General features: G+C 47.3%; 1 protein-coding gene and 1 long non-coding RNA gene across 10 annotated transcripts in view; one reads left to right on the top strand and one right to left on the bottom strand.

Annotated features, from left to right (window-relative positions):
* The window catches only part of znf536 (zinc finger protein 536), a 191,108-nt gene that overhangs the window by 3,088 nt on the left and 171,961 nt on the right, over positions 1 to 16,059 (bottom strand). The window lies entirely within an intron of this gene.
* Positions 4,685 to 12,268, top strand: LOC120440857. The gene is made up of 3 exons (XR_005613577.1): positions 4,685 to 5,104; positions 11,272 to 11,384; positions 11,486 to 12,268. It is a non-coding gene; the product is annotated as an uncharacterized LOC120440857 (long non-coding RNA).

Below are 16,059 nucleotides of genomic sequence, written 5' to 3'. Positions count from 1 at the left end.
AGGCTGAAGCTTGAGCAAGGTCGGCGCGGTCGACCAATCGGCTGTTTGTTTCCTCCTCGCGCTGCTTTTTTTGCCATTATGGGGGTTTGCGATGATTTCTTTGAGATTAGGCGCCAACACGTTTGAGTCCCAACAGCGCAGGCCTTTCACGCCTGGCGCCTGGCTCAATAAGTGCGACGGGAAGTGTGACAGTGGCGAGAAGCGAAGTGAGTAATTGTAATAAAAAAAGTTTTATGTCTCTGTGATACAGTAAGAAATGCATAACTGTAATTAGGTCCCACAGCAGAGGCCACTAAATAATACAAGCCCCCCCCTCCCGGTTTTGCACACTTTCATTCCCTCAGCAACTTCTTTGAAAATTATTTTGCAATAAAACACCACTGAGCACATTTGCATGTCATGTTCTTTTAAAGTGGCGTTATGAATCTGACAAAACCAAATTAAAACACGGCTTTATTTGAGCTGTGCTTTCACAAGTATGGAAATGGATATGAAAATGAAAGGAAGTGCCAGCGTAACAGAGGGAAAATAAAGAGCTAATAACATGATAAAACATCTCTTAGATTCAGCAGCCAGTAATAACTCTCAGACTGTCTGCAGGGCGGGAGGAGAGCCCAGCAAACTCACTTCACGTGCTTCCCCGCTCCGCGTTACAACTGCAACCAAACAGAACCGTCACACGTCTGCTCTCTGCACGCCAGCTGCGTCGGCCACAGCAGCTCACCCTATCTGCACATCCAACCACGGCAAAGAACGACACGTATGGGACACCTACTGTGGAACTTGGTGCTGCTGCCCTGTGTGGTAACTTTGTGAGCTGTGGTTGAGGGTTCCAGTGAACGTCTGCAGAGAAACTTTTAACCGTGTTCAACTACTGTTCATGACTTGTTGGCCTGTAATCTCTCAGACGTGCCTCTCATGAATCATATTAAGTCATTGTGAGCCAGAAAGAAGATTATACATCCCTCATGTCCCGGTATAAACGCTCACGGACATGACACGTGTCTGTTTCTACAGAGACAGCAGCACAAACTCCAACAAGTACACATCACTGGCGTGTAAGGATGCTGAAAGAGGCCAAAAACCACTGGACTGATGTTCATGCAGGTACTCATTTCTGTATTTTATATAAATCCTGCTGACTACAGTCTGTTTACCAACATCAGCAAACACACTGTGTAGTACTGCTGTGAAACACTGCCCCCTGGTGGTGACAGCTTCAGTTACACGCTGCTGAAGATGAGTTTACTCGCACATCACATGTGCAGAAATCAGCATCTGCTCTACCACAGACCTGAGACCTTCGCCTTCTTTTCAGCTCAGCTTCAGTTTCAGGTGATTTCTGGTCGAATATGTGGGTTTGTGTTCACTCTCGGTCACGTGGACCTCGCGTCATTAAACACATGAAGTGAGATCTCCTCAGAACTAACAAAGACTGACACCAAAGATGTTTTCTGCACATTTTATTTGATTTTTCACTTTTTTTAAAACTCACAAATAATTTCAGCTGCTTGTTTATTTTTCTACACTCTTTGAACCGTACTTTTATGTGCATGCAAAAACCTCGACACACACCACTCATTCTTGTCGGTGCGCTCACGCTGTGAAAGGTTCATTCTGTAAAAAAAACAACGCTGCCGGGGGGTGGGGAGGGGTTTTTGTGCGTGTACCCAGTTGTGGGCCTTGTGGGCGTCATGGTCTCATTTTTGTTGTGCAGGACAGCAGCGTGATACTGAGGAAACCAATGTCTAAAAATAAAAGTACAGGACTCATTTAATGTTAAAGACAAAGTGACAGAGGTCCTGTTAACACCTGCAGCAGACAAATGTGAGCTTGCACTGCTGCTTCTGACTGGCTGCTTAGTGATCACATGATTAGAGGGGCTGTGATTAGAGGGCCCCTCCTGAGCCAGGAAAAGACCCAGATCGTGGCTCCTCACTGGTGTCATACCCACCTGCAGCCACACGATGGCGATCTAAGACCAGGAAATGAGAGGCTGAAGTGCTCAGATGAGCGAACAGAGCTCCAGTCGCAGCATGGACATTAAACACACGAGACATTAAATGCGATCCTAACGAGAGGATCTGAGCTCCGACTGTGGGTGCCAGGTCTGCTGTGAGAACAGCCTGCACCTCTAAAACGAACCCAAAATAAAGTTTCCTTGTTTTCAAGCTTCAAAAAGTGTTTAGTCTGTCCCCAAGGGCACTTCCTGCCTTTGACTTCCCTGTAAAGAAACTTCCTGTAACGAGCTCCAGATTAGGCCCCATATTTGATTTTCACTGTTCATTAACTAAGCCACCTGGAATGTTATTATTTAAGCACGCTGCTCCTTCTCCCCAAACAACTGCCGCTGTGAGGGGGGAGCGCTTTCCCGGCCAACTTTATAGATTTAGCATAACTTCCCTTCACAGTTTTTAATTTCCCATTCGGGTAGATGGCAGATGCACCTCACAGACACAGAAACCTGCCCAGCATTCATTTCTCACATGAATGCGAGTCTTATCTGTTTGTTTCCTTCAGACAGTCTGCTGTCTGTGGGCCAGCGCACCGCGCGCACAGCCCTACACCCGCCCCACAAACATCACACACAATCCATACGTCGGCCCGAGCCGCCACAGCGCCCTCTTGTGGCACGCCATGAGGCAGCACCGGCAGGAGAGGACCTGGGAAAGCTTAACATATGGTGTGAGGACACACAGCTCCAGGATCCATCCACTGTTAATACATGTGTCATGCTTAACAGAATGGATAAATGGGGGGGGGGGGCTGCAATGGCACGGCACTGCACTGAGCATGTGTCGCAGACCGCCCAGGGAGTACACGCCGGCATGGGTGTGTGTGTGTGTGTGTGTGTCGTCTCAGACGGATCAAAAATACCACACACAGACTTATGCACGCACACACACTCTCACAGACACACATACATGTCAGGTATTCATATCTTGTGGGGAAATCTAACTGACATAATGCCTTCCTGAGCCCTGTACCCTAACCCTGACACGACTGTAAGCCTGTCACTAAAAACACATCTTGAGTCTCAAAAATGTCTTCAAACTTGTGGGGACCAGACACGCACTCACAGACACACACACACTCACAGACACACACACATGCAGACACAAACACACACACACACTCTCACAGAGAAACACACACACACACGGAGCTGCTCGTCTGTTTGAGCTCAGAGGATTTAAATTTCTCTTTGCTTTAGTGGGAAAAAGTGAAAAAAGAAATAAAGGTCACGCAGCTGCGTCACATTGAAGATGAAACATTTTCATGTCAGACTTTCAGCACAGCCAGTGGCGCCAGTGTCCGGCAGCCTCGCCTCTGTCAGTGCGCCCCAGGGTGGCTGTGGCTACAATGTAGCTGCCATCACCAGTGTGTGAATGGGTGGATGACTGGATATGTAAAGCGCTATATAAATACAGGCCATTTAATGCAATAATTCGTACGAGTTCTCATACTCATGTTCACGTCCACGCCGTGGAGGAGGAGGGGTCCCATGTAGGACAGGTGTCATTCAACACCCACAGCGCTCAGCCAATCAGAAGAAAGCTGGCTTTCAGGAGGAGGAGCTAAAACGGTTGATTCCAGAGAGAACAGGAACTCCAGGCCTCCTTGCAGAAGCAGCTCCGGATCGTGTTATTTTGACCCTAAGCGGGGCTGACAGCGACCAGCCCGGCTAGTGCTGGCACACTGGGGCGTGTTCAGACAGGTGACCTACGCGTGTGCATGCGATGCTGGCGGTGGCTCTTTGTTCCCTGTCGCAGGCTTCCGGCCTCAAAGCGGCAAAGAGTGTTATCGTTGGCAGCGGCGCGCCTCATTGTACGGCCCGGCATTTCTAAATATGTAAATATGAGCAGCAGCAGGCTTGTATACACCGAGGAGGAGCAGCGCAGGAAGTGAGCGCAGCCCGCGCCCCCCTCTGCCTCCAAAATTGTATTTTTAGTTGGTTTTAATGAATACAGGATGTTTATAGTTACCATTCCCTGTGATTCGCACAAAAGACTAGAAAAATCCACACCGCCACCCCTCCTCTTCACCCTTCCCACCTTCCTCCCCCTCCTTCCCCCGATCCCTCAAAGCACTACTAAAGAAGCAGCAGCAGAAGAAGAAGAAGAAGGAGGCGGGTGAGGAGAAGTGGCGGCAGCTTGTTGTGCTGCGCTCAGATCCTTATTAGACAAACAGAGCGTGGCGTTGAGGTGCAACAAAGAGTGACGCCGGCTCGTGCGCGGGCGCAGCGAGAAGGTTCCTCATCGACTTCAAGGCAATTTCTGTTGTTCCTGCGATTTAAAGCCGGAGCTTGGGGGGTGATTAGGTGATGACTCCATGGCAGCTTGTTTTCTTTTTATAAACTCACTCAAACTCTGAGCGAGCTGACAGGATGGAGGGATCCAGAGGAGGAGGAGTGAAGATGGAGGAAGGCATGGTTGCAGCTGTGTGTGTGTGGTGGGGGGGGGGCACAATGAAGTGAGCGTTAGTGGCCTCTTTCTATCTTTCGCTGTCTGTCTCCAAAACTGTTTCTGAGGCTAAAAGATTGCCGGCGTGATAATACCTCCGCTGAGCAATTTAAGCCCAAACACTCTGATGCTACAATCTGTCTTCTCTGCCTGATAGCGCTTTTCTCTCCTCTTCTCTCCAAATTACTTTCTTTCATATCTAATTATATTTGCTAATGATCTTATAAGAGAATAATGGAATGTGCTTGATCTATTACCTTTTTTTTCCAATACATAAATACAATGCGGGGGAAATGACTGCTGCAGACAGGAGGAAATGTTTTTTTGAATGTTTTTGATGAGAGGGAAAATGAAGCTGGGAGCTGCAGGGTCATTAATGGGCGATGAGCGCAGAGGTCATCTCTCACATTCTCTTTGACATTTCTCTCATCTGACGTGCACAAACCGTCGCAGCCTCGTGCACGCTCTCCATCCGCTCATCTACCGCCAGCCTCACTCGATCGCACTTTTAATGGAAACTTAGTTTGGCGGCGTGTTGGCGTCACAACTTCGTGGGCTGACTTTAACTGTGGCGGCGTGGTTGCTGTCTTCACTCCATAGCACCATCCGTGCTCCCATACCTGCCAATCACCAACCTCCAGGTAAATGATTGTTACTGGTGCGAAAGGCTGCAGCACCGCAAACACACGTGTTAAACATGTTGCAGCATCGGCTCTGACGGTCGCTCGACTTTTGTTCAGTTTAGTTTTCAAAAGTCAAACTTAAGGTTTTAATGGTTGCCGTGGTTACCACTTTCTTTCAGTGTGCAGGTCAGATGTGAGACATAAACGGAATCAACAGTTTCTTTGGTGCACGGCAGTGAGGACGTCCTGCGGGACGTACAGGAGCTCACGCTGCTTTCTGATTGGGTGGTGCGGTTTGAATCACATGACAGAGCTGCACACACATTTCTTCAATCACATAAAACCAAAGCTCAGAGTAGATACAATAAGTATAAAAACACGCCAACTGGGGGACTGTAAAGTAGGGCCTGCCATGCGTCAAACTGATGCTCATGCTGTAACCAGTCGTGCACCTGCTGGTGGACTGACGTGAGCGTCCGATCGTTTAATGCCGTATCAGTGCCGAAGCTCAGAGAGTCGCAGGTTACAGAGACAGACGTGCTGCCACGGCCTGAAGACGATTTTGTGCAAAAACTAAATGAACCTTCTTCTGGTTCTGGCTTCTTCTCCCCGCATATCTGCGGATCAGGCTGCGTGGCGACACCTGCTGTTCGGAAGAGTACTGCAGCCTCACTGGGAAAAATAAATGTGCCCCACTTTAAACGTCTTTATCTGAGCAGCTGTCGTCTCTCCGTTACCAAACCTCTACCCTGTCCCGTCCACCCCTCGCCCCCTCCTCCATCCTCCCCTGTTATTTTTCCTCCCTGCAGTCCCGAGGACAAGCCGAGCCCTGACAGGCACTCTAAACCCCCAGCATTAATGGAAGGAAATGGCATTCGATCCCTGTTTGATCTCCTAATCATTTCTGCTGAAATGATAATTAGTGCCCTTCCAATCCTCCCATAGAGGAGGAGAGAGGGCCGGTGGAGGCGGCGGGTGGGGAAATACATAAATAGAAAAAAACCCTCTTGCTTTTTAGCCCCTAAATAACATCTCTGTCACCACGCGGAGCATGTTAGTATCCAACAAGTGCTGTCCTCCATCACACATCCCTGCTGCCGCACACACCGAGACAGGCCTGGAGACTGCAGTCTGTGATTCCTTTCAGCTGACATAATCCTGATTGATTCGTTCAGCAGATAAAAACCCGGTCCACTTCTGCCCTTTTACGGGGGGGGGCTGCAACATAATACGCCCTTTTATTCAGCGACAGTGTCACATAATGTTGCAGGAATGTGCAGAAAGGCTGTGGAGCACCGAGAAAACCTCGAGCTGAGTGTATAAAGTGGAAGGAGCACAAATAAATAAAGAAGAGATGGAAAGAGATCCTTTCACTTGTTTCAGCAACATGAACGGCCAAGCTCATCGCTAAACACCGACAACGAGCTTACCCACGCCGAGACTGAAGGCCGAGCTGCTGCATGATGCTGCTTTGACTTTGATTAAAGCTCAGTGTTGGGGTTTCCTCTGCCTTCGGATCCACCCACTAACAAACAAACTGCAGGGATATCACAGGACTTTTACTTATACTAGAAGAAGATGACGACAACAAACGCAAGCTAAGACCAATGAGACCGCCTACAGGGAGGAGGTGGATCGTCTGGCTGAGTGGTGCGACACAAACAACCTGCTGCTTAACACTGAGAAGACTAAGGAGCTCATCGTGGACTACAGGAGGAATGCTGACCCACATCCACCCATCCACATTAAGGGGACGGCTGTGGAGCCCGTGAGCAGCTTCAAGTTCCTGGGTGTCCACATCTCCGAGGATCTCATCTGGACGACCAACTGCTCCAAGCTGGTCAAGAAGGCTCACCAGCGCCTCTTCTTCTTGAGGACTCTGAGGAAGAACCACCTGTCCTCAGACATCCTGGTGAACTTCTACCGCTGCACCATCGAGAGCATCCTGACCAACTGTATAACAGTCTGGTACGGGAACTGCTCTGCCTCGGACCGGAAGGCGTTGCAGAGGGTCGTGAAAACTGCCCAGCGCATCGCCGGAGCACCACTTCCTGCCATAAAGGACATCTACAGGAAGCGGTGTCTGAAAAGGGCTGGGAAAATCATCAGAGACCCCAGTCACCCATCACATGGACTCTTCACCCTCCTGCCCTCTGGGAGGCGCTACAGGAGCCTCCGGACTAAGACCACCAGGTACCGGAACAGCTTCTTCCCCACAGCTGTCAGACTCCTGAACTCTGCCTCCTGACATCTGACCCACGTTAAACACATGGACTGAACACACACACACCCACAACCACACACACACACACACACACACACACACACACACACACACACACACACACACACACACACACACACACACACAACCACTAGCACTTTACCACTACTCTATAGTTCTGTGTAAATATCATTCTGTACATACGATAATTTTTAATCCTACAACTGTTTACAACTTGCATAGTTCCCATTTCTGTATAACTGTATATCTCATATTTCTGTATAGTTTTTATTTCATATTTATATCCTGTTCATAGCCTGTACATACTTATAGTTATAGAATATTCATAACATACTTCACACCGTGTACATTATAACATACTATAATAGACCCATTTCTGTAATATACTTACATATCTCTATTATTGCTAATATATATTGTAATATATCTATATCATGGCTAAAGCACTTCTGGATGGATGCAAACTGCATTTCGTTGCCCTGTACCTGTGACATGTGCAATGACAATAAAGTTGAATTCTATTCTATTCTATTCTAAGTATCGGACGTTTTCCTGCAGCCAAGACGAGAAACACGAGTAATAAAGTAGAATATCTGAAATGTAAAAGAATTCAAACAAAGTTAAAAATTAAACAAAGTGGTGTCATTCAAGAGAATAAGACAATATCCTTCCATAACATCACGATTTAAGCCCCGCCCACACTCACACTAAAGTCTCAGCCCTGCTTTCCTAACTAAAGAAGAATAAGTGGAGGTCTGAGGGTAGAGCTCTGAGTGAATCTGGTGCTTTCACCTGTTCCTCTCACGTCACTTCCTTCAGTAAAATCTGCCACTTGAAGTAATACTGAGATAGCTGGGTCTGCCATCATCATCACCATCATCATCATCACCCTCGTCACTGTCACCATTATCACATCGTCATCATCGTCACCATTATCACCATTAACACCATTATCACAGCTGACAGCTGTGAGTACACCAGAGGATACCTGTAGTCTCTGCACAAATGGAGACAAAGCAGTAAACGAATCAACCAATTAGCCAATCAGAAGCAGCGGCAGACCAGCAACTCTCAGATATAGATATTTGGTAAACTTCCTATTTCTGCGTAGCGTCCACGCCGACACACTCTGCAGTTTAATCAGTCTGTTTGTGACGCCTCCTACAGAGCAGCCACAGACAGGTGTACATGGATATATGGCCATATGGAGCATCGAGCCTGGTTTTCGGCCCCTGCGTGAAGCGATACACTGTGCAGCATCAATGATGCTTCATGACCTTCAGAGCTAGAATATGACTGAGTGTATCCACGTCTCTGAGCCGTCTCATCGTGCCGCAAACATCTCGCCTCTCCTCGTTTAGCAGAGCCCTGAACAGCAGACAGCCTCCCCGAGAGTCCACTGTATTAATTGTAGGCGCTAATCTGCAAGCCGTGGCCCTCCCAGAAGTGGACAGTGTTTTCGAAAGCAGCTCGGTGGCGGTGACATATCTGGTTACTAATTCGGTGTGGCATGAAGCCAGATGGGAGATGGGAAGGGAGCAGGAGTCTGCTGATGTGCCAGCGAACCCCAAAGCAAAGAAGGAGAGGAGGACGACACAGAAGGAGAGAGATGACACACTATGGAGGATGTATGTGGATCACCGGCACAAAGTGAAGCAGCAAATGGGACAATAGTATATAGGCCAGTAAGCATATATAGGGCAGCAGTGCTCTGCTGTGGTGTGTAAAATCTGAGATCCACACAATGCAGCCGGAAAATCAGATCTGCCATTAAACACTGGAGGGCAAGAAAACAGAAGGCCCACAGGTACGCGTCACAGAGTAACAATCCCAGAATACTCTGATTACTCTGATAGCGTCTACGATCTTTGTAATTCATCTACTTAAATAGTAGTCAGATGGACGGTTGGACGGAATAAGATCAGAGGTTTAGCCTCTCTAATGAGTTACAGGGGGGCTTTGGGTGAGCGCTCTCTCCGTCCTGTCCTGTTCTTGTTTCTGTTTCTTGCTGTATAAATAAAGTCGTGGCGTTCCCAGCACTCCCATGGCATGCTGGGACTTCTATGGAGCGTCAGGAGGACAGAGGAACCGCAGGTTTTAGTGCCTTCCTGCTTTGAATGTGGGCTTTGTTGGTCTTTAAATCACTGCTTTCCTGAGAAAATCAGTATTCTCAGATGTTTGTCTGCATGGAACCACAATTTTACTTTTTTATTTTTATTAGGAAATAACCAGATTAATAGGAGTTAGATTAAGCTAGGATTACAACCATATCCTGGATTACTGAGCTCCCATGTGCTCTTCACTGCACATTTCTGGAGGCCTGTTTTTCCCACAGCTGCAGGTTAATGCAGCGTTCCCTTGATTTGTGCTCACAGCTGTACAGAATAAATAAAGGAATATGTTTCTTTAATCATAAACTCACATAAATAAAAGCACACTAAGAAAGTGCTTAAACAAACTGTTATCATGGATCCGAGCGTGGCGTCGTTCATGCTGCTCCTTCTCCGGTTTTTATTTTTAATATTGAAACATCCACTAATAATCAGACAGATATATTCATACACGTCTCTACACCTCCATGACCTCCTGATCCGGGTTTTCTTTCAGATTTCTTTGCTCCCGTCTTTGTTTCCATGAAGACGTTGCCACTTTACAGCAGTTTAGCATTGCTAATAACCCATATGTTTCTGTCTGCGCACACACCGACTCAGCTTTTTGATGTAAAGAGATAAAAAAGTGAGAAATTAAAAAGTGGAGCACCTGGCTGATGTTTCGTGGCTCGCTGAGGTCTCTGATGATTCAACAGTTGCTGCTTCAAACATCTGCTCGCTGCTCTTAGCAGATCTCAATTAAGGCTCACGCAGCCTGGCACGCCATTCCTTATTTATGAGACGAACAAGGAGAGGAGGCCAGAGGTCTGAGAAATCCCCTCGCACAGGGAGGAGGACAGAGGGGAAGGGGGGGCACGGAGGTGCCAGCACTGGCTGCACTTTAAGAAAATCAAAAAAGAGGAGCGGTGGCAACAAACGGCCCCGAGCCCTTCCTCATCTCCTCTCAGAGAGCGAGACGATGAAGACGAAGGAGAGTTGATATGATTATGTAAATGTAAACAGGATTTCCTGCCGACTCGGAGCCGCTCCTCTCTCTCTCTCTGACCCGTTCTCCTTGCAAATCTTCCATTTAAGATGAATTCCCCTGGGGAGGCCGCTCTGCCGTTACTTAACGGGATAATTATGATATACGAAACCTTTCCAAGTTCACCCCCACTCCCACACCCCTCCTCTCCCTCCCCAACCGCTGCCTCCATTCCTCTCCGTCTGTCTCAGGTCTGTCCTAGGTCCGCCCCCGCGAGGCCCCGCCCCCGATTGACAGAGCGACTTCAGACGCTGCTGTTTGTTTTGGTTCAAAGCTGAGTTTGTAGTTTTATGATGAAAAAAAGGTGCTGTAAGAGCAAAACTGTAAACAACAGAACCTCTATTCTGATTTAACGTGCACACACTCGTGCACAGTTTGACAGCTCCATCCAATAACCTCTGACCTCTGCAAGAACACAATCCACACGAGCTGATTTGATTCAGCGCATTTGTTCCTAAAATGTTTCTCGGACATCAAAGATAATCAGAATCTTTCCCGAACGTTCCTGCAGGACGACGCTAAAAATGCCTCTGACGTCATTTACAACCCGCCTGAAGCTCCCGCAGTCGTGACAGACGCGACCTGCGGACAAACACGGCAGCGCACTTCAACCATGCAGGAAGCCCACACTGCTCATGGTGGCCGTGTCAACCATTAACAGTACAGAGAGGACAAAGAGCTGTCAGTGTGATTCATGCATTCGTCTGAAACAGACTTTGACCTGGACCATCAGACCTCTGAGCTCCGTTTGGCTCTCTCTTACTTTTTTAATTGAATCAGTTCGATTTCTGTCGTCCGTCTGCAGGAATCAGGCGTGAGGAACATCTTCATACGCGACGCCACAGAGCTGTGAAAGTGCTCGGCAGCAGATCCTCCGACCGACTTGGACCCAAACGCCATGACCTCACAGTGGAAGAAGTGAGCAGCGATCACATTATATCCCTGTGTGTGTGTGTGTGTGTGTGTGTGTGTGTGTGTGTGTCGGTAAAGCAGCGTATTTACTCTTTGGTCTCTCGCAGGAACAAAGGGAGGCTTTTTGATACGCAGCGTGGTGAGCGCAGAGGAGTGAGCAGAAATCACGCTGCTCCAAACATTTCATAATGCAGACATACAACTTAATTGCGATTGTGCGTGGTTGTTTGGTTCCTTATTTACTCCAACAACTTTGTTACAGAGCCACACGTCAAACTATTTACACGCTGGTGTAAGCACTTACGGCTACGACTCTTTCTGCTTGACAACGGCCATAAACACAGGAGTAAGAGATCAAAACTGTTCATCAGAGAGCGTGACAGATGACAGATATGGCAAGAGATTTTCCATGATCTTCTGCACACATGGGGGGAGGGGGGACTTCAAGGGACGGAGGAGGGGAAGGAAAAAAGGAGCTCGGAGAAAAGTTGGTTTCCACACGAGGAGGTGCAGCGGCTCAAGAAATGAGAAAGTCAGAAAGTTGCCACCAACAGTGACGATGGGATCAGCGTGTGCTGCAGACGGGCTGGGCTTCCTTCCCTTTACGGGTGGGGGGTCAGCCATTAACTAGTCACATGAATGGTGAAATAATTTTTAAGTTTGAGTTTAGGAGAAGTCTTCTTTCATTGAACCACTCTTTTTGGCTTACTCGAGGACATTAAAGTACTGCAGTACTTGCTGGAATGTGAGTTCGTACTGAAAAACGATTTCCTAAAAGCTGTTGTTAAAGATGTGCACAGAAACATGACGTCAGCCGCCGACTGACAAAGTCAAACACATTCAAACATTCACACGTCTCCAAAGACTGGGGTCAAAGTTCATGCTCAGCTCGCACCGTTGATGTCTCTGATCATAAGAAACATTAAGATCTGCAATAAAGATGATTTTGTAATGAACTACACGTCGTGCAATCAGAGCTGATCAGGCGCATTTTGTGATAAAGTTTTGATAAGTGATCGGCGAGCCTGTCGTCATGGAAACTCATTGTTTAAATGTTTTTCATTTGCTGTAAGGTGCCTATAAATAAAATACATTATAATAATTATTATTAACGTTGGTTAATAATGATGTTTACTCAAAGGCGCCAGTCTCTACGGTAACGTCAGTCATGTGGCACACGTGTGCCGGTCAGACTGCAATCTCTGAAACGAGGTTCATGGTCATGTGACTCAGGTTGCCACCACCTGCCCACTGAGACGCTCAGAATAACATCCACACAGTATACCCGTTTAACTTTGAAATAACATCCAGATAACTGTTTACAAACCAACTTTATCGATCAGTAAACATTATTATTGATTATTATAATTATTTATCAACAATAAATAATAATTATTAGGTCCTTTATTAGTTATTATTTTAGTAATAAAAGAGGTTTTTCTCTAAGTAATGAAACAGCAGGTTGGATTTATTTTCTTCATCGAAGAAAAAACAAGTGACTGTGATTTTTAGTGATGATTATTATTTTGGGGGGGGGGGGTCCTGAGAAGGGGCACATCCTGGTTAAAATGATTTCTTTGTCTGACTGAGTAAAGAATAATTAATAAATAGCGTGGCGCCACGGCCCTCCCCTTCCTGCTGCTGTTGAAATCCATAACATTTCTTTTGTTCCCTCCTTTCTGTAAGCCCGCTCTCTTATTTTCCCAAGGCCGAGAAACTTCAGACATGAGAACCCTGATATAAAACCAGGGAAATTTACCTGGGATTAGCAGCCATTGACAAATAACCTTGGTGATAGATGCACAGTAGATTTGGTTCAAAGCTCTCCCGGCAGCCTCAAAAGAGATTAGTTCACTTCTTATCAGGTCAGCGGCGTCGCCTGGGAAATGTGTTTAAAGTCACATTGATTTATTGAAAGATTCCCCAATAAGAAGATATCTGTAGACTTAAGGAGTGTGTGTGTGTGAGAGTGTGTGTGTGAGAACAAGTGCCTGAAATAAATTACCCTGCCTGTTGGAGCTTTAAGAAAAAGAAAAGCTGCATACAAAGACATTTCAAACTCAAAAAGCACTTGTAGATAACTCGCTGGATTCGGCCTCTGGAGAAAGACGCCGCTGTTCTCGCTCTACCTGCCTCTCTCTCCATTTACCCCACGCTGGCAGCGCTGCTGAAAACAGCGATTGTACCGCGGAGAGACGCCGAGCGCCGCTGACAGGGAGGTATAATAAGGCCTCTTTGTTCCCCAGAGAGCGAGGTAGAGACACATATGGACAGAGGGGGGTTTACACCATTACCTTCTTAAGCGTCATTATCAGGCCGAGGAGAAGAGGACTGTGGGAAAGCGGGTGGGGAAGCCGGTGAGTGAAATGGAAGATCTGGCGTGTCGCTCACCGGGTCCACCTGCAAGACGACGGCTTCGATTCTCTGCTGGCTCGCGCTCACAGGAAGCTGTCCCTAAACCTCATCCCGCTGCTGCTCTTCTGCTGTTATTGTTTCTGCTCTGTCGCTTCAGCCGAGACAAAAGCTCGCTTCAGGACGCCATGAGGGTCGGGCCCGTCTGTGAGCGCCGCTTTGGTGAATAGTCCAGTTCTTACGCAGCTCCTCCTGAGCGCTTCATACAACCGCCTGATCTACAGCCACCGCATCTTCCTGCTTAAATAAAGGTTAAAGAATACACCATACAGCCTCAGCCAGGAGCTGATGTCCTGACCACTTCCCAGGGCCTCCTCCAGGAAGCTTCCTGTCACATCTGGAGCCACCTACTCTGCCTCCTCTTGATGTGGAGGAGCTCCTGAGTGACCTCCCAAGCTCCTCTGCCCACCTCTGAGGCTGAGCACAGCTCACTTCTTCTGCTCGGTTCTTCTAACACCTGCAAAGTCCTCGTCAGGAACTCGTAGGCGTGGAGGTGGCACAAGTTGCTGTGGTTAGACCTTTGTCTGCCACCTTTTCCTCACTTGAAGTGGTTCAGGAAAAGTTTGGCGTTGACGCTTCATTGACATTGAAAAGTGTGCTAACCAATTAAACGATGAGCGGCTCTTTTCAGAAATAACCCCCCCAAACTGGACAGAAGGAGGGAAAGATGGAAAACAAAAGATTCACACAGAAGAGTAAAACATGCACACCTGATTGACTCTGATGTCATCAGTCAGCCAGGTGTAACCCCTCACCCGTCACCCAGCGCCACACAGCACCCACCTTCCAGCCTGGAATATCAGAGCCGCCCGACTGGAACGAAGTGGATAACGCGGCTGTCGTCTCTCCTCTCCTTCTTTCTGCTCCTACTCCCTCACTTCCTTCGTCCACATACCTTCATCCCTCCATCCTCCAGCTTCCTCCATGCCTTCGTCTCTCTCCCACTGCTTGCTTTTAACTCTTGAGGTCATCCGGGACCCCCGGGCAGCCGTCCCAGAATGATGAGCCGGCTAACGTCCCGCGGAGCTGCCTTCTGGACAGAGCGGGCAGCCGAGCCAGGACTGGATCGATGCACGGACTGAACCGAGGATTAGACTACAACTACACCCTGAAAAAAATCACACGTGTTCACGGGGCCTTCGGTCACGGCGGAGGCTGCAGACCTCCCCGACACCTTCATCTGGAGACGAGGAGAAACAGCCAATCACAGCAGGCTTTACTGTGTTTTTGCTGTGTCCCAACACCTCACAGGTAAAACCAGGAAAGGAACGCCAACGAGCACGCCATCAGGAAGCAGCAAAAGGCAGGAAAGTAACTAAGTACATTTGTTCAAACAAACTATCCAAGCTCCCTTCTGTGTACTCGAGTATTTCTGTTACAGACTCCCGTACATGTGGACAGTGTGTGCATATAAATGTAAAGCGGTTATTACACTTTCCTCCATTACTCTCAGAAACGCTGCAGACGTCTTTCAAATAGAAAACATGAGAGTAATCACATTACTTTTCATTACCCTCCTTTGAGATTCCAGGCATCAGATCTCCTCTCTGTTCTGTCAAACTGCCTTAAACCAAAACCAGGAACTTCCTGTCAGCATTTTAAATAAAGTTGATTCAATCATATAAAACATCAGTTTAACTGCACGAAGGCACAAACGCAGATTTATTTATTTCACTGTTTAAATGTAATTTAGTGAAACATGTTCACAGAAACGCCGCGCTGGAGGAAGCAGCAGAAGGAGCTCATGGTCATTTTAAACGCAGGCGTGACAGGAAACGGCTCAGAGTGACGGGTGATGACACCTCCAGATGTCACGGATATTTAACCCTTGAGAGTCGGAACCGTGCAATTATTTCCAAAAAATTCTAAAAAACAAAAAAAATCACACATAAATGTGCAAATATGAGTTTAGTTTGTATCAGTTTTGCAATTTACTTCTTCACAATGAATTCAGGAACATTAAACAACATGGCGTTACGCCCGTCTTTTGTGTAGTCATGGTTACAGCCTCTGTCAGAAGATAAAATGTTATCAGTGAGCTTTCAATAGAACAATAACGCCTTTGAAAGGTGATCTGAAACGTGGCTACAAACAGCCTCTGATTGGTCACCTCCTGCCCCCCTCATGTCTCACATTTACATTTATAAAAGTAGTTCATGTACCATCAGATCATAAAGACACAAGTTATCTTAGTCATGAGCGCTCGGTGTGTTTAAAGCATGTCCGACATTTGATTTGATTTCACTTTCTTAGCTTCTCGTCATTTTTT

The sequence above is a fragment of the Oreochromis aureus genome, linkage group 1, assembly GCF_013358895.1.
Source record: "Oreochromis aureus strain Israel breed Guangdong linkage group 1, ZZ_aureus, whole genome shotgun sequence".
Taxonomy (NCBI): Eukaryota; Metazoa; Chordata; class Actinopteri; order Cichliformes; family Cichlidae; genus Oreochromis; species Oreochromis aureus.
This window is presented reverse-complemented; position numbering and strand designations above follow the sequence as displayed.